At 37.5% G+C, this 21,079-nt stretch overlaps 1 protein-coding gene across 4 annotated transcripts in view; it reads right to left on the minus strand.

Moving 5' to 3' along the window:
* RORA (RAR related orphan receptor A) overlaps nt 1-21,079 on the minus strand; it is an 898,340-nt gene that overhangs the window by 607,433 nt on the left and 269,828 nt on the right. The window lies entirely within an intron of this gene.

A 21,079-nucleotide genomic window follows, 5' to 3' on the forward strand; every position in this document is an offset into this window, starting at 1 on the left:
TTTCTCCTCTATTCTTCCATTCAAACTGGGATGTATCTGCTCAACCAGTAATCATCCCTCCAGACCACTTTCAGGATTGCTGAAAAGCCTTTTCCCCTCATTCTACCCCCCTCCCCCCCAGTAAAATTTTTTACATTTTTTCCAATTCCATGTAAAAACTTTTTAACATTCATTTTTTAAAAAATTGAGTTCCAAATCCTCTCTCCCTCCCATCTCTGCTCCTGGAGAAGGCAAGCCATTTGATCTAGAATGTACCTGTGCAGTCATGCAAAACATATTTCCATATTAGCCATCTTGCGAAAGAAAATACACACACACACACACACACACACACACACACACACACACCTAACATAAGAAAAATAAGAAAGTTTAAGAAAAAATGTATGCTTCAGTCCACATTCAGACTCCATCAGGTCTTTCTCTGAAGGTGGAGACCATTTTTCATCTTAAGTCCTTTGGAATTGGCTGCAGAGACTCCTTTCTACATGTTGGTTCTAGCCAGACAGAAACGCTGCACTTGAGTCTTTACCCCATGGCCTATTCCACACCCCTGCAACTTGAAGGAGACACGTCTCAGAAAACTGGGAGGAGTGACAGGTGGCATCAGCTTCAGGGAAAGGCACTAAGCTGACTCCTACTCCCATGGCTCTCAGACTCTCTTTTGTCAGCCTTGCTCCTCCCTGACTCCTTCCCTAGCCCCTGGCACTACACCATCCCTTGCCTCCTGCCCTAGAAAGGAGGGACGCCCAGGGGAGGCCTTTGCCCCCACAAACTCTAAAGAGATTCTAAACAGAAGAACCACAGATTATATGAGGCAAATGAATCAGCACTTTCTTCTACACATTAAATACCTTGTTTTTAGAAGAACATTTGGAAGAAAGTTTTCAGAAGAATGACTAAATTCTAAAGAAAGTTGGAAGCAGAAGAAAAAGTCATGCTGACATGCAGTCAGGTGATCTCCCTTTGGTGATATGGCTAACCTCATGAAAAAGCATATATAGCCCTGAGGTAGAAATGATAGTCAGAAAATGGCCTTCAGGGTCCCAGAGGGTTTGAGTTTACTACACAAACACAAAATAGCAACAAAGGATCACAGACATAAAGCTAGAAGGGGACTTAAAGGTCATTTATTCCAATCCTCTGAGTTTGCAGATGAGGAAATTAGTCCAGAGAGGTTAAGGGACTAAGGCAGGGTAAATAAGAGAGAACTAGGATTCAAATCCACATCATCTGATTTAAAATCCAATATATTCCCTATTCTTCTGTATGTTGTTCCTGATAATAGAAAAATATGAAGACTAGACAGATACTGAGGGCAGATAGGTGGCACAACTGATGGAGTGCCAATCTGGAGTCAGGAAGTTTCACCTCTGAGTTCAAAGCTCGCTTCAGATACTTCCTAGTTGTGTGACCCTGGGCAAGTCATTTGATCCTATTTACCTCAGTTTCCTCATCTGTAAAATGAGCTGGAGAAGGAAATGGCAAACCACTCCAATATCTTTGTCAAGAAAACCCCAAATGGGGTCACAAAGTGTCAGAAGCAACTGAAAAATGGCTAAACAACAAAACATCCCCATTCCTATATTTATTGTGCATATACTCACTGCCCTGATAGAGTAAGTTCTTTGAGAAGAGAGACTTGTTTCTTTGCTTTTGTAATCACTGTTCTTGGCACACTGATTGACACATAGAAGGTACTTAATAAATGCTTGATTGGCAGGTAAAGAAAATAGTGGGGGTTGGGGATTCAGGGTGCTAGACCCCTGTATTTAAGCGCATAATTAAGGTACTGAATGGGAAGAAACATGGATGAGGGGGTGAGGATTTTGAAGGAATATTTAATATACTGGAGACAAATTTTGCCTTCTTCAAAATCATGCCGGCATTGCTTGGTGAGGCCGACCTAAGTCGGAGACGCGGAGAGGCAGAGGAGGACAAGATGTGTAGCTTCTCTTGGCTATTTGGAAAATATTTCGCCGTTTTTCAAGTCTCCAACTTCAAAGTGTAGCCTGCAGTAGTCTTCGTGTCTCACCTATTACTAGGAATGTTCACTCTAAAACTTGTAACAACAGTGACCTCTGACAGCCTGGAATGGTCTAGATGTGAACACGACTCGCTTTACAACAGAGATTGCGGCAGCCAGACCAGGGGAGGAAGTGGCACGGTTGGACATGAGACCACATTAACAAAGACTAAAAGGAAAAGAAAAAAAAATCACCTAAGCACCTGGGGTCTGAGAACAGCGCCATGCTGACTCCACTCGACTTCCTGAAGTGACTCCATTTTTATTCTTGTACTTTGTGAATGTAGGACATTGGCCACGTCTAGCCAATTAGGATCGGATTTGATGCGCTCTCCAACTAAGCTGCTGACTCTGACATCCTTGAGTTGACCATTGAATACCTATCAGTTCCCAACTGGCTTTGGAGACACTCTCTACTCCAACTTATTTTTAGCACACCATCACCCTTATCCTGGGGCCATAGCTTTCCCCCCCGGATCCATACCGATCCTCAGGACCTTGGGTTTCAAAGCCCACTTTAATTGACTTCAGGTGGTTAATTTCCCCCTTGAGTCCTGGGCACAGCTTGGCATCATAAGCTGAAAGAGCAGATTTCAAGGCACGTGTGCAATCCCATTGATGGTCCCATACATGGCAATTGATTCCACTGAACCTTCCTATCCCCCTTATCTCAAGATCTCCAGGTTGAATAAGTATCGGGTTTCTATCAGACTTATGGACAAGGCAGACCTATATTACTCATTTCTGTCTCTCTTAACAAGGTGACATTATTTTCCATTTTTTCAAAGCTATCATTAAATGGGTGTTGTGGGAAGTAGAGAGTTGCTAATTGCCCAAAAGCTGACCTTTCAGCAGCAGCCTTTCCTTATGTCACTTTGACCAAGCTATTTCACCTCTCACTGTCTTTATTTGTAAATGAGACATAATCCCAGCCCCTACCTCAGCTGGATGGGATGGTCATCATTACTAATGAAGGATAAATCACTCTTCCAGAAGAGGGTGTTGTTAGTATTTTTCAATGGGGTAAGAAGGGAAATTATTCATTCTAAGAGCCCTGCCTTTCTTGCTATTGAATAAATTAATGGTTCATAGGACCACAGATTTAGAACTAAAAGGGATCATATTTGCTTAAGGAAGCCAGTATCCAAAATCCTCCAATTTACAGATGAAGAAACTGAGGGCCATGGAGATTAAGTGATTTGTTGAGTGTTTGAGGTAGGATTTGAATTCAGGCCTTCCTAACTTTACTATAATCTAGACCTTCTTCTACTATAACCTACATTGTCTCCAAGGGACCAGGACTAAGTATGGACCTATGATTTCATTGGCAAACATAATTCCCAAGAGAGGAAACTCATTTTGCAAAAGCAACTGAGCACTTTGTCTGTAATTTATGTCCCTACTGAAATCTCATGTACCACAGGAAACCTTCCTCAACCTCTATTAATTCCAGCAACCTCCCTCCCTTAATTATTTCCTATTTAAGCTGTACAGTTTGCCTTGGGTATCTTTGTTGCATATTGTCTCCCCCATCAGATTCTAAATTTTTTGGTCACAGGGACTGTCTTTTCCTTTCTTCTTTCTGTGTCTCTAATGCACGACTCAGTACCTGGTACCTAGTAGTTGTTTAATAAACGTTTAATGAATTGAATCAAACTGATGGAGAGTTGGCTATAGCACTGAGGGGTTAAATGATTTGTCTAGGGTCACACAATCAGTATGTATCAGAAGCAGGCTTAGAAACTCCCTTCCCTGAAATACATAGGCTTCCATTTCTTTATCTTCAAATTAAGGATATCAATACTAGTAAAGCATTGTACAAACTTCAAAGTTCCATATTAATGTCAGCTGTTGTTATTCTATTGGCCCTTCTTTTGCTGGAGAAGGAACTGAGATCCAGAGAGTTTAAGTCCCTTATCAAAGGTTGCATAGCAGGTATAGGACCCTAGAGTGGCATCTGAGCTCCAAGTTGAATATTTTTCAACATATCACATCATGATTATTGGTGCTAAGATGTCAGTGAGTGATAATACTTTAAAGTTATCCTCCCAAGTAAGATAATTTACATTTTAACAGGAGATACAAAGCTTTGGCTTAGTTTCAGACCTTTAAAATTGGTACAGAATCTACATTGAGGTTGGAGAAGGCATTTTTTTTCATCCAATAATAAGAATAACTAGTATTTATAGAGAGCTTTAAGTTTTCAAAGCACTTTACATATATTATTTCATTTTATTCTCACAATCCTGGGTGCTAAGTGCTATTATTATACTCATTTTTTTACAGGTGAGGAAATTGAGGCTGAGAGGGAGGTTATGTGACTTGCCTGGGGTCACAGAGCTAGTCAGTGGCAGAAGCTGGATTTTAATTCTGGTCTTCCTGACTCCAAGTCGATCTGACCTGAGTTTTGTCTAAGTATAAAGAAGGTCCTGGTAATAATAACTAGGCTACTTTTAAAAATACTTTCCAAATGCTAATAAGTTAATCTACAGGCCATCTTTAGGAGGCAGTGATTGTTGAATAGAAAACACAAGGAAGTAGGAAACCAGAAAGCTGAGTTCTAGACCTGAGTCTAACATTTCTTAGCTGAATGACCTTAGGTAAATTAATTCCTTGAGATTCCCTCCCACAGCTATATAATTAGGTGGTTGGAGTATGTAAAGTCCTTCCAGTGCTATGAATGTCCCTTTTATGAACTCTATGAATACTAGGAAGAGTTTAATGCCTACAGTCCTTCTTTCTTCTAATCCATCATCCATAGAGCTGCAAAACTACTATTCCTAAAGCTCATTTCTGACCATATCATTCAAAAACCTGTGGAAAGAACTCTAGACCTGCATTTGGGAGGACGTGGGTTTAGATCTGGCCTCAGACACTCCCTAGCTGTGTGACCCTGGGCATGTCATGTAATCCTGACTGTCTAGCCCTTGACATTCCTCAGTCTTAGAATTGATATAAGAATTGATATAAGATATATATAAGATATAAGATATAAGAATATATAAGATATAAGAAATAAGAATATAAGAATAAGTAATCCATATAAGATGGAAGGTAAAGGGGAAAAGGAGAAGAAGGGAAAGAGAGAAAGAGAGAAAGAGAAAGAGAGAAAGAGAGAAAGAAGGAAGGAAGGAAGGAAGGAAGGAAGGAAGGAAGGAAGGAAGGAAGGAAGGAAGGAAGGAAGGAAGGAAGGAAGGAAGGAAGGAAGGAAGGAAGGAAGGAAGGAAGGAAGGAAGGAAGGAAGGAAGAAATTTTAAAAATAGCATCCAGGGTTCTCTATTGCTTCTAGGTTAAAATAAGTGGTGCCATGAATAAAGCACTGGTCCTGGTGTCAGAATGGCCTGAGTTCAAAACTAAATTCTAATATTTACTAGTTGTGTAATCCTGGGCAAAGCACTTAACCTCTGTCTGCCTAAGTTTCTTCTTCAAAATGGAGATAATAATAGCATCTGCTTTTCAAGGTTGCTGTAAGGATTAAATGAGATAATATCTGTAAAGGGCTTTGCAAACTTTGAAGCACTACATATATGTTAGCTATTACTATTATTAATGGTATTGTTGCTATTATTACAAAATCTTCTATTTAGTATTTAAGGTCCTTTGTGACATACTCAGCCAACACTAAGCCTCTCTGGAATCCCCTCTTACTTTCTCCCTGTTTTAAATCTTGTACTTGATGACCTCTACTCTCTAACAAAATTGTTTATTTATCTGTATAGATATTGTTGGAGAAGGAAATGGCAAACCACTCCTACCCAAAATGCTCTCACAAAGAGCCAGACACAACTGAAAAACAACAACAACAATCACAGATATGATTTCTCCTGAAAAGATGTAAGCTCCTCAAAAGCCGGTAGGTTTCATTTTTAATCAATGTACCCCAATCTCAGCCCCAACTCTGAACCTTAGCATAGTACCTGGCACACAATTGGCACTTAATAAATCCTGAATTTAAGAGAATTTAAAAATATTTAAAATGCATTCCTTCCATTATGAGTTTCATTTCTAAAAAGCATGGTAGTCACATACTTGGCAATCATTGCCTGAACCTCTCAGGGCCAAAAGGTATGCATCCAAATGTTCTGTCCATATCCACTTTTCCTTTCTATCTGTTACCATTTCAAAACCAACAAACAAAATGTTGGCAAATCTGTCACCACTAATCCCAAAGCACACATTTAGAATGCAGAACAGGTAAAGCTGAGATAATCTCAGGAAGAGACTTTCTGTCAGGCATAGTTAAGCTATTAGAAGTTTTCCTAGGCTAGTGCTTCAATTGAAAGTCTGACCCCAGTGAGATGGGATTATAGTGTATAATGTACCAGCCAGCCCTATCTATCTTGGGAAAGAAAGACAAAGAAAAATTCAGCCACATTATTCTTCTCCACAAATGATTATCCCCCTTAGATTTCTCATCTCTTTCCAGGAGCCAGGACAATGTGAGGCTCAGCTATAGAAGGTTGTCATTAAAAAAAAAAAAAGGAATTTTAGTAATATTATATAGTATTATAACCTATCATCCACATACTGTAAAAAGAGTTTCTTTGAATCCTAAAGTTACACCAGTAAGCAATATTCCTCTAGCACTGTTGTTACACATATACTAGTATTTAGTTGCTCTCCCCTAGATGAAACCCTTCCCTCTCTTCAAGGCTCAATTCAAGTGCCATCTATTTCAAAAGCTCTTTCTTAATCCCCTACTGTGGGATTAAGGAGTCCCACCTCTCAAACCTCCACCCACCCACCTACCGAATATTTATTTTGTACTGATTCTCAATTTTCTCCTCTATGACTGTGTTGTGGCTGCCCCCTAGAATGAAAGCTTCTTGAGAGCAGAGACTGTCTCACTTTTGCATGTGTATTTCTGTTGCCTAGCTTAATGCCTGGTCATAGGTTTATGGATTGACTAATTTGTAACTGAAATACCAAAAGTCAGCACTCATTTCTTTGAGGACACAAAATTTCTTTGTATCCCCAAAGTAATATTGGGCAACAAAGAGATTATATGGCCTAAGAGACAGAGCTTGAAACGTGGAATTTGGAAAGGTCCAGATTCAAACCCTACCTCAGATATTTACTATCTGGGCAAATAACTCTGGAAGTCTCAGTTTTTTCATCTATTTAAGAGAGATATAATTATTATAGCCCTTATCTTGAAAGGGTGTTAAAAAGATCATAGGAGATAATTCAAATAAATGCTTTGCAGAGCTTATAGTGCTACATAAAGGTCAGTTATATTATTACGTCTATTATTGCCAGCTAGATGATTAAAAACAGAGATGACCAGAAGTAGTGATTATGTGATTAGGGTAGTAAATGCTATAAGAATTCATAGAAGGTCTCCCTGACCCCATCTCAGTTGTACAAAAAAGTTTCAGAAAGTAAGAGAGACTTAAGCACGTCCTTACAAGTTACCTTATAGGCAAAGAATTCAGGAGACACTAAAAACAAAGATAACTGAATTAGAAAGCAACTGCAGGTAAATTTCCCTTGAGGATTTGTAACCAGTTTTCATAAGTTAGATTGTTTTCTCATCAGTAGGTATGAGCACTGCCCCGAATGAAGAAAATGTGGTAGGAGTTTAAAGCCCTTTTATTTTAAAGTCTACCACAATGTTGATGTTATAATAAGAATTAATATTTAAATGTTATAAATAAGTGTATGTGTGTGTGTTACAGAGAAATCTTGGTTTTCCCTTTTTCTTAAAATGTTTTAAGCTAAATCTTGTGCCCAGCACATAGTAGGCACTTAAGAAATCTTTGTCAAATTTCTTTCATTTTTAGATGAAGCTGAACAAAATAAATCTTTCAAGCAGATGCATTGAAAAAAAAATCCTGTTCAGAAACAAGCAAATGGAGTTTTTACCCATATGCTAAGAACAACCCCATGCTGAGACTAAATATGGAGATCAATCTATGAATATGTATTTAAGTCAAATAGCCTTTCCTAGTAAAAACCTAGGGTGTGCATAGACATTTAAATTATAGTTTGTAGCTGAATTATGAAATGAAAGAATGTTAGAGTTGGGAGGAACCTTATAAATTATTTGACCCACCTCTTCACTTTACAGATGAGGAAAATAAGTTTCAAAGAGGTTAGGTGATTTGCTCAAAAGCTCATGAAACCCATGAATAATCATTTGGACTAGAACTGAATTCTCCTATATTCTAAGAGTGCTCTTTGTCCTGTAGCTTCCTATGATTAGAATCACTTAGTCACTACAGTCAACTCTCTTTTCCATAGGTGAGTTGTGCTTGTTGGAGCTGACTTTTACCAACTTGTGAGGGCCAACTGTTAAATTTTCACAGTGAAATTTCAATAAAATCAATAAATTTTATAAATTGGAGCCTGTTTTATTGTTTTCCTGTTTGCCTAGACTTAGGAAAGTGGTGGAAAAAAATGTTAATAATGCAGATTAAACTTAAAAGTGTGCTGTGAGCCAGTTGTTAAATTGACCAGAACATGTTTGGATTTTGAATTTGCAAAAACACTGAAGAAGCTGAGGGTCATTTCCCCACTTGTAAAATGCTTGGGTCAATTCTCTTAATAAGGATATACTGAGAAAGAAGGAATCCTGGGCAAATTCACACATAACAGAAGGGACAAGATCATGACTTACTAATTTCTTGTTAAGGTAACAATCAAAATAAATCTGCATCTTGTAAACAGTCTAGATCACACACATATATTACTTTCAATCAGTCAGCATAATCAACTCACCTTCCCCTGCTCCCCACTCCATCCCCAATTCCTGTCATCTAGTTCTTATTTAGAACCATTTATCAATCTCTGACTCAGCCTTCCCCTACTTAGTTCTATCTTTGCTTTCCCTTTCTTAGCTTCTTGCTTCATTCATTACTTTTAGAGGATACCATGATTTAAACACAAATTTTCATTACACTAGCAAATGCATAGTAAAAACAGAAAAGACATAGCCTGTCTATCCCATTCAATCTCTAGAAGCAGTCAAAAATGCCTTCTATTTTCCCTCCTTCAGTTCCCCAGCCACGCTGCAGGAACAAAAGAGAAGGCTACCAAAAGTCCAGCAGAAGAACCTTCCCATCCCTCTGTAAAATAGAAATTGGACACATGCAATGAAGTCACAATGGCATCTGAAAACTCCATGGACTGCATGGCCAAACTGGAACCCAATAATAATATACTTCAAGGTCTGCAAAGCATTTTATAAGTGTTTTCTCATTTTTATGCTCACAATATTCCTGGGAGGAGGTTGTTATTATTATTCCCATTTTGAAGAGGAGGAATCTTTGGAAGAGGGAGGTTAAATGATTTGCCCAGGGTTACCTAGCTAGCAAATGTGAGGCAGGATTTGAACTTGAGTCTACTTGACTCCTGGTCCAATACAGTCCACTATACCATCTACCTAATTTCTTTGACTCAATATTATTCCTATAGGGCAGAAGTTCTCAACATGGACTCTGTGAATTTGTTTTATTTCCCTAAAAGTATTTTGATGACTATATTCAATATAATTGCTTTCTTTTCTAATCCTATATATCCTATATATTTTATTCATTAAAAAATATTCTCAGAAGAGGTCCATAGGCTTTACCAGACTGACACAAAAAATTAAGAACTACTTCTCTAGGGTTCCTGGAACTCCACTCTGGGACCTCTGATTTCTACACTAGGGTGTGCTTCATGTCCTTACCTGTTCTTACAACTCTCGCTTTAAAAGAGGGAGAACTCTTTTAATACCTCAGTAGTAATGCCTATGGGGTATTTCCAAATACAATATAATACTGACAATCACAGGGAGACCTGTGTTGACCTAACCTATCATTCCTTCTCTATTATCTAACTATGTATCTCTTCTCTATACTTCCCTAGATAGTTTGAGGTCATTACATTCACTCTTTAAAAAACAAAACAAAACAAAAAAAAACACAACCCTTAGATTCTGTCTTAGAATGCTTACTAAGTTTTGGTTCCAAGGCAGAAGAGCAGTAAGGGCTAGACAATTGGAATTAAATGACTTATTCAGGTTCATACAGCTAGAAAGTGTCTATGGCCAAATTTGAGTCCAGCACCTCCTGTCTTCATTCCTGCCTCTCTACCCACTAAACCACCTAGCTGCCTCACCTTTTTTTCACATTCATTCAAGTTCAACAATCTAGCACAAGTTTTCAGAAATCATGAATTGCCTAGTTTTGTTCCAGTTAGAGTGTGTAGTTTTATTCCCTTTATATAAGCAATTCATCAATTCACTAAACATTTATTAAACGCCTACTAAATGACAGACATCTTATTAGGAACTAGATATATGTGTGTGGGAAAACAAGTCTCAGATATTCTTTCAAGGGAATAAGTATATGAAATAATTTTTTGGCATCCTAGAATCATGGGTTTAGAATTGGAAGAGACCTCAGAAGCCCACCACCCTCATTTCATATTTGAGGAGAGCAAGGTTCATGTAAGTTACACAACTTGCCCAAGGTCATAGAGGTACCAAGCCTAAGTGGTATTTGAACCCACAATGCCTGACTCCTGATCCTATATTCTTTCCACTGGTACCATTTTTATTTAACAAGAAAGATAACTGACAATTGGTTATATCAAAATCCTTTTTCCTTCAATAATGTTTGAATATAATATAAAGGGACAGTGATTATTAAATCAAAATCAGAGTCTCTTTTCCCTCTTCTTTAAAAAACTGAAGTAAAAGACTTTATATTCTTAAAAACAGAAATATAATCTATACTAGTGGGAAATACATCTGGACTGAGTGAGATGACTTTGGCTAAATTGATCACTTCTTTGAGCTTTTCAGTAAAATGAAGGATTTGAAGTAGACTCTAAGGTCCTGATTATGTCTCTAAATCTATCATTTGTGAAGCTATCCTAACGATATATAGACTAAGAACTTTTAAAAGCAATTTTAGAGAAAAATATTGTCAATAATCTGGCCTAGGAAAGATCTCCTAGAGAAGATACTATGAGAAGCATCATGATTCCAGACAGACTAAAAAGATAACAATAGAAGATGTTCCCTGAAATCAAGATGGTTTTTGATGCAATGGATAAAAATGTCAGATATTCCTTTTTGGGGGAACAACAGGTCCTTTAAATGAAAAGGTTATAAGAAGAGCCAGGTAGCTAACTGACCTCATGATTAGAGATTAGATAGTCTACTATCCCACATGACTGAACCAACATTCATCTGCCACCACTCAATGCATATCTTCCACTGAATCCACTCTTTTCTCACTCTTCAAAGAACATGGTATCCTTTTTTTACCTGCATGCCTTTTCTCAGGTGATTCCCCTCCCTGTATGATCCTTTCCTTTTTTTTTTTTTAACTCTACTTTCAGTTTTGGAATCAATACTACTTATTGGTTCCATGACAGAAGACTGGGATAGGCAATTAAGTGACCTGCCCAGAGTCATACAGCTAAGCAGGTGTCTGAAGCTAGATTTGAACCTAAGATCTTCCATTTCCAAACCTGGTTCTTTGTTCACTGAGCTACCTTTCTGCCCTCCCAAGATCAGACATTCAAGTGTTACCAAGTCTTCTCTGACTTAACTAGCCTTCTGTGATTTTCTCCTATAATGTCCCACAAACTGAAATATGTGATTTTCTCCTATAAGCAAATTCCTATATGTAATTCAATCTGGTCCTGCAACCCTGACATTAAAAAGGTTTGATTTTTTCCCCCCATTGTATATGTTAGTTTTCATTTAATTGTATACTCTATTGTATAATTCATTATTTATTTCCTGTTTTTGTCTTATATCTTGGACTAGAATAATTGTAAACTCCTTGAGATTAAGAATTTCATGTCATCTTCTGTATTTCTAGGCCTGGGTAAAGTTGCCATCCCTCTACTCTGTATCTTGGAGGGAGTCATTTAAGTCTTATCTCCTTCATTAAGATGTAAGCGGCTTGAAGGCAAGGAATGTTTTTAATAAATGCTTGTTGATTGATTACACTCAATTGTGTTACAAATTCTTTGTTGATGACTGACTGGGTCACTTTTCCCTAGTCACCCTCTACAATTTTTTTTCTCTTTTCCTTCTTATTCCTCATTGTCCTCATTTAACTGGATCTAGTCACATTGTTCTTTTCTCAACTGTACCATAATCTTGCTTACCAATAAAATGCTATAGAATTTCATTGATTTACACAATGAATAAACCAGGAAACCTTTAATCTACAATGTGGTCATTCTGCAGGTGACCCTGCTGATTAGGTTAAGTAATAATGTGTACATTTCCCCCCTCAGCCCAGAGAGAAAGCCACTTCCTGAAATGGATGGAAATATGATTTCCCTCTTTGGGGAATTTAAGGAAACATACAAGAACTGGAGAAGGAAACGAAAGCTTCCTCAGAGGGGAGAGAAGCTTTAAGGTAGAAAGATAGAGACAGGATAGAAGTTTTAGATACCACGAGGGGAATGACGGAGTCAAATTAGAGATATGAGGTGGCAGGAATGAGTCTTTATTAATTTTCCATGAGCCACAGCTAAGCTCTGATCAAAGGACCCTTCCAAAGGCTTTTACCAGTCTAGAGATCCACATTTAATACCACACAGGTCAGAGAGATGATAAAGATTAAAGATGGAGCCTGGCCCAAGGCCAGGCTCCAGCAAGGACAGCCATCAGCTAGCCTGAAAGAGAGGGAGAGAGGCGGAGGTTGCTGGGCTATATATAATCTTTGATATGCAAATATACACAGTACATAGGGATGATTCTCATTGGTTAATGACAAGGTATAGGTGTGGTTTCTCTTAACCAGGTGATCACAAAGAAACCTGTGTTCCCGCCTAACCTGGGGGAAGCTGGGGTCAAGGGTCAGAGGCTTTCCCAGCCATGTGCAATACTGAGCATGCTCAAGACTGAGCATGCTCTCTTACATACCAACTGTTCCCCTTGCCCATAGCTAGGGGTGGACTGCTACAGAAACAGCAAATCACTCCAATATCTTTGCCAAGAAAACCCCAAATAGGGTCCTGTAGAGTCTGATATGACTAAACAACAATAAACCCAAGTAAGGGAAACAAATCTCTATCTCTTACAGGAGGCCTTTGTTAAACTCTGCCTCCCCTGCTTCATAGAACCTAACTCTTAGGGTTCTCCCCCACCCTGAAATCATTTGGGATCTGTTTTGTTTTTCTTTTTCATCTGTGTGCTTTTTGGTTATTTTCAGAAGAATATAAGCTTCCTGAAAACAGGTATTTTTGTCTTTTGTATCCCTAGCACCTAATAGTTCCTTGAACCAAGGATTTTACTATATACATAATGAATCTCATACTTCTAGGCATAAAAGCATCCCTCCAGAAGTCAGTTGGCAATTACACTCATTGGAGGGATTGGAAAGAGGAAGATCTATTTTTGGTTAGGTTGAAAGTTTATCTTTTTTCAACCCTTTTGTCTCTTTTGAAGCAATTCAGAAAAAAATCACAAAGGTAGACCTTTCTCCTAACTGTTAAACAATATGACTGATCATGAATAATCCCCTGTTGCTAAACTATTAAAATGAATTTTCATTATTTAGTCATTCGAGTGCTATCTCCCCATTATTTCCTATTTATCCTCCACATAGTTTATATATATATATATAAACTATGTGTCTCCCCCCACTGGATTGTAGGCAGGGACTGACTGGCTTTGCCTCTTTTTGAATCCCCAGGACTTAGCACAGTGCCTAGCGCATAGTAGGGACTTAATATACGTTTATTGACTGATTGATAAATGTTTGCCACATCTAACAGAAGCCAGATTGTAGCAGTACACTCTGTCCATTTCCATCTTTCCACAGTCCTCAGATCCAGTAAAAATGTCTTTTTAAAAGGCCACCCGAAGACACTTTTAAAAAATCCTATATAAAAATAGTTTCAAAGATACTAACATTTCTTAGGAAGTTTTACTGTGAAAGAGCACTAACCGAACACAGTCCTAATGTGCTAAGTAAGGTTGACCTAGATTTCTCTAATTCAGGTGCATAAACTTGGTCATTTCCCACCCTCCCCTTCCACTTCCAACCTTTCCAGGTGGGGAAGAACATGCCATCCCAATATACACCTCAAGAAAGCACAGACCAGAGTTGTTATTATCCAAATGACACAGAAAACAATAGTTCATACTTACACTTTTTAGAATACAAAGCTTGTGTCTTACAACTAACATGTGAAGTAGATAAGAGGGTATTTCTTATTAGCTTCATTTTCTAGATGAGGAAATTGAGATTTATTAAGGGTCACATGACTTACAGCTAGTAAAGTAGTGGAGTTCAGGTTTGAACTTGGGTCTTCAGACTTTTCAAATCCAGAGCTTCCTCTATTATATATTACATTCCCTGATATTTCAGGTCAAAAGACTTGTTTTACCAGACATCATAAACAGAATGGAGAAAAGAGCATTGAGGAAAGCATTTCTTTGGCAAGGACTCTTAGAAGACTTATCCTCTGTGCTTTTATTTTCAAAATGGGGCAAACCTAGTCTAACAATTTCTAATAAGAATCATGTAGCCCAGTCTACTCCCTACACACCCATCTCCCCATGCCTGGAATATAATTTCTTCTCATTTCTGCTTCTGAGAACCGCCAAGGTTCTTAAGTGCTTTGTCTTCCATGAAGTCTTCCCTGTTTCCTCCAGTTGGTGATGTTGTCTTCTTCCTCAGTTGACTTTATATTTGTCAATCAATATACAAGCTGTACTTTCCCCGCAGGATATTAACTCTTTAATGACAAGTCAATGTGTACTTTTTAAGCACCACTATGTTCCAGGAGAGCAGGTAGGTGAAGTAGTGGATAGATTGCCAAGCCTCACGTCAGAAGGACTCAGCTTCCTGAGTTCAAATCTGGCCTCACATGCTTATTAGCTGTGTGAACCTGGGCAAATCACTTAACCCAGTTTGCCTCAGTTCCTCATCTGTAAAATGAGCTGGAGAAGTAAACAGCAAACCACTCCAGTATTTCTGTCAAGAAAACCCCAAATGAGATCACAGTGAGTAGGATATGCCTGAAAAATGACTGAGCAAATAAGATGGGAATTACATTAAGCCCTAGGGATACAACAGTGATTATTTCATTTTTGTTTTTGAATAGGGGACACAGTATGATATAAGGGTTAAAGGATGGGCTGTGGAGTCAGGAATACCTGGATTCAAATCCAATTTCTCCAGTCCTAGGTGTATGGCCATATTTATCTCCAACACTCTTCAAGATTACGAGTGATTGACTAAGGTGTTGATCTGTATCAAAGGGAATTTCTATTCTGGGAGTTCCCAATAGAGGTGAAATAATAGGTCTAAACCCCCAACCCTACCCTCTCTCTCCCTCTCTTACACACACACACACACACACACACACACACACACACACACACCAGAACAAATACCCAAACTCCAGTAATTTTGTATAGTAGACCCATAATAAATGTTTGCTGTGTTGAACTGAAATGAATGAACTAAATCTTTGAGGATTTAAGTGATTTGTCTCATTCATACAACTAGGCAAAGGATGAGTCAGAAATAAAATCCAGATCTCTATCCCAGTGTTCCTTTAATGCCACATCAGAGCTGCTACCACATGTTTAATCACACACACTAAAGACGTCTACATGATCAGTAAGATGAATTTAAACTCATGAAATCAAATACTTTTTCATATTCAGGCTGACATTAGAGATCCCCCTTCAAGTAAACTAGTAGCAGCAGAGCTGTAATATTGTAAGATATAATATAGAGTTTTTTCTATAAGCTGCTGTGGCATCCAAAATATGGTTAATATATGCAGAAATTGAAAAATCAATGACATTTTTATTTGGTAATCCAACACCTGAGTTCTTCCTTCAGGATTTCAGGAACAGGGAACTTTTTCGTGTCTTTTTTTTAACAGTTCTTTTAAGATATTATTGTATTCATTTCATGTTATGTTTGGCCAGTAACTAAGTCATTAGTGACAAGAAAATGAGTGATTTTTCTTCTCCTGCTGTGCTCTAGCAACAAGTTGTGAACACCAAATTAGAACTAAGCAGTTAGACTGCCAGGAATATTTAAAGGTTGGAAAATATTTTTCAAAACTGATTATAATTGAGTAAGAAATGATAGGTCAAATGATAAACCTTTTGACTTGTACATTATTCAGAAATATGACTTAGTAGCAGGAAGCATTTCCTAAAGAATCTTGTTCTTTACACCAGATAAAGTGATTACAAATATGTTTGTATATGTCTGTATATGTATGAGGCATATATCAATGTGTATATACATATATGTATGTGGGGGGGTGTAGCAAAAGAAACTAAGTAGTATATTTGAGAGAGCATCGGGCTGGGATCAGAAAGATCCGATCAGAAATCTTGAAATATTAACTTTGTCATTCTGGGCAAGATATTTAACCTCTTTTGCCTTAGTTTCTTTAGCTGTAAAATGAGCATAGTAATAGCACCTTGCAGGATTGTTGTGAGGATTAAATAAGACATAATAGTAAAGTGCTTAGCATAGTGCCTGGTATATAGTAGGTACTCTATAAATGCTAGCTGTTGTGGTGGTGGTAATGGTGATGATGATGATGACATATTAATGCCCATGAGGAAGTTGTGTATCCTCATTTGTTTTGTAACTCCATTTGGTTTCCATGATGGCAAATGCTATAATGCTCTTGTCATTATCTAGTCATGTATTGAGCATTTATAGAGCTCCAAAGTTTCAACTCCTTCAAACACTACGAGGCAATACAAAAGAAAGATAAGGACTAGTTCTAACTTCCAGTATCTTACAGGCTAGTTAGAAAGACAAACTATGTGAGCTCCTTGAAAGCAGTGATGATCTTTTACCTTTCTTTGCATCCCTAGGATGTAACACAGTGCCTGGCATATAGCAGATGCCAAATAGCCGCTTGTTGCCTGACAAAACTTATATAAATGAAATTCCTTAAATAATAGTTTTAGAAAGCAAATGTCAAATATATTTGTTGAATGGGTGATGTATCTAAGTGTTACTGGGAGCCTGAAGAAATGTGATTAGAATGTGAAAAGTATAATTATTTGTGCCATACTTGCTGGGTGAAGTAAAACTTGATCTGTATTTTGAAAGAGATGATAGATATAGGTAAGAAATTAGGAGGAAGTTTAATGATCATCTGCTCTAACCCCCTTTTATTTTATAGATTAGGAAACTGAATGGAAAAGAAGTTCACACAGAAAGTTAAAAGGAGAACTAGGAGGGAAATCTCAAGGTGAATAAGAAGTCATTCCTTGTTTGTAGTAGGCACTGAATCAATATATATAACTAATTACAGCTGAGAGAAGAGAAACATATTGAAGCATACAAATGTGTTTCAAGAAAAATTGTATGGCATGGGAGAAAGAAGAGAAACAGACATATTAGCCTGGGACAAATAAGTCCAATTAATATTTTGAAAATCTGAAAACTTCAGAGTTGGAAGGCTCGTAGATCAAGAGCTGGATGTGACTTCAGAGGCCATGTAGTCCAAAACAGACTTGACCAAGAATTCCTTCTAAAATATCTGATCTCTTCTGGAAAACTTTCAAAGAAGGTATTCACTACCACATAATGAAGTCCATTCTACCTATGAATAACTAACTGTTAGGAAAATTTTCCCATACACTGACCTAAAATCTTTCTGCTACTTCCACTTATTGTTCCTAGTTCCATTGAAAAGGCAGAAAAGGTTTGAGCAACCTTCAAATACTTGAAGGCAGATATCTTACCTCTGTCTTTCAACCTCTTCCTACCAAACACTATTCTTCTCTAAATTAAACATCCCCATTTCCTTCATCCAATGCCCATTTAATTTAATACCCCCAGAGCAATAAGAACACCTGGATTAATCAATTATTTATAGGAAATTATAGGTCATGGAAAAATGCCCAATAAGCAGTTGGTGAAGCAGGAGATAAACTGAGACTGGACATAGATCTGGGAATCATCTTCATAGAAATGACAGCTCAAGCCATGAGAGTAGAAAGATAAAGAAGTTACCAAAAGAGAGGTTATAGAGAAAGAAGAGAAAGTCCAAGATGGAAGCTTGGGGTACATTCAGAATAAGAGCTGTGGTATGGATGATATGCAGCAAAGGAGACCAAGAAAGACTGCTCAGGAAATTAGCAGGAGAGCCAAGGGAGAGCAGTTTCATGAAAACTCATAGAAGAGAGAGTAACCAGCAGGATAAAGTTGTCAGCTGTGTTAAAGGCTCCAGAGAAGACAAGGAGGATTAAAAAAAAAAAAGTCCAATAGATCAGGAGACACTAAGAGATCATTGGCAAATTTTCGAGAGAGAAGTTTTAGTCGAAGAATTTGGTTGAAAGTGGAGACAACCAAAGTGAACAACTTTTTCTAGGAATTTAGTTGTGAAAATCAGGGTTTTGGAGAAAGGCAATTTAAGATGATAGCTTGATGTGATGGTAAAATTATGAGATTTTTTTCTTAAAGATAGAGGAGACAGATGTGTACAGACAAAAGTAAAGGAAAATATAAGAGAAGTAGTTGAAGATTAGAAAGAAGATATTTGTGATTGAAGAGACAGAAGACGAATGAAATAAGGGTACATGTGGAGGGATTGACCTTAGTCAGCTGGAGAGAAAGGAAAAGAGAATGGGGAATAATGTCAAGAGTCTGGACATCTGTGCCATGTGCTTAACACAATATAGCACCATTGTTGTTGTTAGTTGTTCAGTTTTCAGTCATGTCTGACTCTTTGACCCCATTTGGGTTTTCTTGGCAAAGATACTAGAATGATTCATAATTTCCTTCTCCAGCTTATTTTTCAGATGAGGAAACTGATGCAAACAGGGTTAAGTGACTTTCCCAGGGTCACAAAGCTAGTAAGTTTTTGAGACCGGATTTGAACTCAGGAAGATAAGTCTTCCTGACTCCAGTCTGGGCCCTTAATTCACTTCATCACCTCCCTCCTTCCCTAGTTTTATCACAAAGATACTGGTGTTTAAGAGTTTAATTAATTCATTTCTTTCTATAATTCATTTTACAGATGAGGACACTGAAGCAAATAGGGTTAAATGATTTGCTCAAAGTTGAACAGGTAGTAAGTGTAGTATGCATAATAAGTGCGTAATAAATGTTTATTGATGGGGACAAAGATGTGTTCATAACTCATTTGCTCAATATTCTTAGTCAATTCAACTTTTTTCACAAGATCATATTTCTTTAGATAATTCCTATAAACAGCCAGAAGGAGATTATGCCATAATATTTCAGAAATATACTACTGTATTCTAAAAGAAGACTAGAATACAAAAGCATATTCTTTCTGTATATTGTTCATAGCTTAATCCTCTTACCAGCAGGTGAGTCTAAGCACTTGTATTTACTGCATTTTCCATAGGCTGAAACCCCTATTAGTCACTCCCTTCATGGCCATGCCATTTTCTGAAGAGCATTTAACGTGATGTTAATAGAGGGCAAGTCTGTAACTGAATGAGTTGCTAGTCATGAGTAGAGGCAAGTAAAGTCAACAAGCCCATGCATGCTATTTGAAAGATTGACCTATACAAAGGTGAATTTTGATTTCTCATGGACATTGTTTAAGAGGTAGTGTGGAACAGTGCATACAGAGCCAACCTCAGAGTCAAGAGAACCTGTTTTCAGGGCTCACCCTTTACAAATATGGACTGGGTGACCCTGGACAATCATGCCATCTCTCATTGCCACAAGCAGCCAGGTGCTGATTTGCTTTGCCAAGGGGAGTTTCCTATATCAAGGAAGGGAAGAAATGGGGGAAAATACCACTGACATGGTCTACTTGAGACAATGGAATTTAAGGAGAGATTTGACTTAGAGTCAGAGGACCTGGTTTGGGTAGGTTATGTGACCTCAAGCAAGGAATTTCATTTTATGAAGCTTCAATTTCCTCCTTAGGGGTATTGGATTATCTATACTTGTGAGGTTATTATGCTGATCAAATAACAAAATATATTTTCTAGAATGATTTGCTAAGACTTCATGACTTTAACATCGTCATCCTTACAAATACAGGAGTCTGGAAAACTGGGGTTCTAATTAGTGATCTTACTCATCTGACCGTGGGTCTGTGACAATAACCTTCTATGCCTCAGTTTTCCCATTTTTAAAATTAAAGAGCTGGACTAGATTGTTAAATTATATTCTACCTTTCACATATGAATTAAACTATATTATATATTGCCTCAGGCTATCCTTACTATGTCTAAATGGGTGGTATTCATAGTTCCTGAAATAATTATTGGTGGAATCTTATTTTGGGAACATAGATAATGTAACTCCTTTTCAATAGAAAAGCAGGGGATTACATGGACAGAATTTATTATATGTTGACAGAAGTCCCAGAATCAGTCGTTTTTCTTTAACTTTTTTTTTTTACAAAAGAAAATTTAGTTCTGGCATTGAGAAGTAAGGAAAAGGAAAGAGAAATTCAATAAATAGCTAAAAATTATTGTGAAGTAAAAATCAATACATTTTTTAAAAAGAAATTTAAATAATAACCAAACAAATTAACCAATAAAATTAAATAATAACTAAACCATATTTAATTGGGAGAAGTTTTGCACATATTTCCTGAAATGAAGCATTGGTTCTCTTTAGTTGCTGATATCTCCTAATACCACAGCCATGGTCCTATAGGTTTTTACTTGTTTGTACCACTGACTAGTATTTCAGTAAATGGCTGCATTAGTGAACTGATAGTTATATCAGAGGCCTGGCAGAGTGATTTCAGCTTCCCAAGATACCCAATTTACAACTCTTTCAAGCATCAAGAGTAGCTTTGGACCTACTAAATATCACCATGGGTTCAGTTTTTAGAGTGGGCATAACAGGAAATTTAGCAGGAAAGGGTCAGAACATTTTTCTGTTTCAAGAAAAATTGACAATTACTATCCACTTATTCCTTCCCCAAAAAAATCTGCAGAAGGAAAGAAAAGAAAAAAGAAAGAAAAGAGTGAAAAGAAACAAAACACACAATCCAAACTCTCTAACCCTGAAAAGGTAGCAGTATCTCTCTTTAGGATTCGCTCTTGTATAGCTCTGTATCTAGCACACTAAAGTCACTTGGCAAATCACAGGGATAATTCCT

Source organism: Monodelphis domestica, chromosome 1 (assembly GCF_027887165.1).
Source record: "Monodelphis domestica isolate mMonDom1 chromosome 1, mMonDom1.pri, whole genome shotgun sequence".
Classification (NCBI taxonomy): domain Eukaryota; kingdom Metazoa; phylum Chordata; class Mammalia; order Didelphimorphia; family Didelphidae; genus Monodelphis; species Monodelphis domestica.